The 1,501-nt window shown below is 53.0% G+C and overlaps 1 pseudogene; it reads left to right on the forward strand.

The window, feature by feature from the left end:
• The first annotated feature begins 757 nt into the window (after window positions 1-757).
• The window catches only part of LOC112818022 (histo-blood group ABO system transferase 2-like), a 1,620-nt pseudogene continuing 876 nt past the window's right edge, over window positions 758-1,501 (forward strand).

The following is a 1,501-nucleotide window of genomic DNA, read 5'->3' on the forward strand; positions in this document are numbered from 1 at the left end:
ATTAACTGGCTGTAATCATTTTTTGTTGATTGTTTAGGAAGCTCTGTGTATAAGATGATGTCATCTCTGGTCACTGAATAGACCTAGTTCTACTGTTTTCTTCCACATGTGGATTTCTTGCCTTATCATTCTGGGTAGAACTTTCAGTATGATACTGAGCAATGAGTGAAAGCCAGCATGATGGACTTGTGTTTGATTTTAGAGTAGAGCTGTCAGTCCTCAAAATTGAGCATTATGTTTGATTAGAGTTAGGATTGGGGTTAGGGTTAAGGGTTAGGTTTAAGGGTTAGGGTTATGGTTGGTGACCCTGTGACCCATGAAGCCCGACACTCAGCATGCTGGTGCCAAGAACACTCCCCCTTTGCTGAGCTCCCAGGCAAACCCTGCACGTCCCCTCCCCTGGCTGTCCCCCTGCAGGTTGTCCCCACCTGTCATGAGTTGAGCACCTTTGGGCACAGCCCTTGTTCTATGCCCTACAGACTGGGTAGAATCAGCTGCATGGGTTTCTAGCCTCTAAGCCTCAGTCTCCCCTTTGTAAGATGGGGTCCTGAGGGCTCCCATCTCTGGGAGCCGAAGGTAGGGAGGCCCCAACAGCAGATGCACTCAGGCCAGTCCAGGAGGGTGGCTGTTGCTTAAAGCACCCCAGGGCCTGCCCCCTTGAAGAAAGAGTACACGTTCACGGCGCAGGTTTTGGGGTCCTGCCGCCAGCCTCTGGCAGTGACCCTCCTCCAGGCCTGTCCCCTGTCCCTGTGGATACATGGTGTTCCTGGCACTGTTCCTGCAGACAGTTGAGAAGAACTTCATGGTGGGACACAATTTCACATACTACGTCTTCACCAGTCAGTTGCCCGCCAGGCCCCATGTGCCCCTCCGGGAAGGCCGGAGGACGGTGGTCCTCGAGGTTCCTAGCACCCCGCGCTGGGAGGACGCATCCATGCAGAGCAAGTGATGATCCGCCACTTCTGTAAGCAGCTCTTCCTGTCATCACGCGCTGAAATAAAGTTCTCAGACTCCAATCTGAGCGGCCATGCAGTGCTGCCTCTGCAAGTAGGGCAGCAGCAGCTGGTTCTGCACATCGCTTTTATTTCATTTTTTATCAGAAAAGCAAGGGCAGATGCCTCAAAGCGTGGGAAAGGAGGACAAAGGGATGGCAAGTATCCTGAAGCTTTAAAGCAGGCCTGCACCCTCCTCTACACGCAGGCACGCTGGGAGGCCGTCATGGGGTCGGGAAAGAGTGGGATGTTTGTGCTAGCAAACGCCAGGTGCAGGAAGGGGGGCACGGAGGGTTACATTCTTTCCTGGCTCCTAACCTAGGCCCTGCCCCTGGGGATCATGCGATCGTGCTCCTACCGGGCCATTGTGTTCAGTAGCCTGAGAACAGGAACGCTGCTGACTTTTCAGCTGCTTCCACAATCACTCCTTAGGGCTAACAATATATTTTCTAAGATTAACTCCACAATTCCTCCGTGAGGTGGACTACCTGGTGTGCAGAGTGGTGGAC

Source organism: Callorhinus ursinus, unplaced genomic scaffold (assembly GCF_003265705.2).
Source record: "Callorhinus ursinus isolate GAN/ISIS: 27379988/994484 unplaced genomic scaffold, GSC_fseal_2.0 scaffold6342, whole genome shotgun sequence".
Taxonomy (NCBI): Eukaryota; Metazoa; Chordata; class Mammalia; order Carnivora; family Otariidae; genus Callorhinus; species Callorhinus ursinus.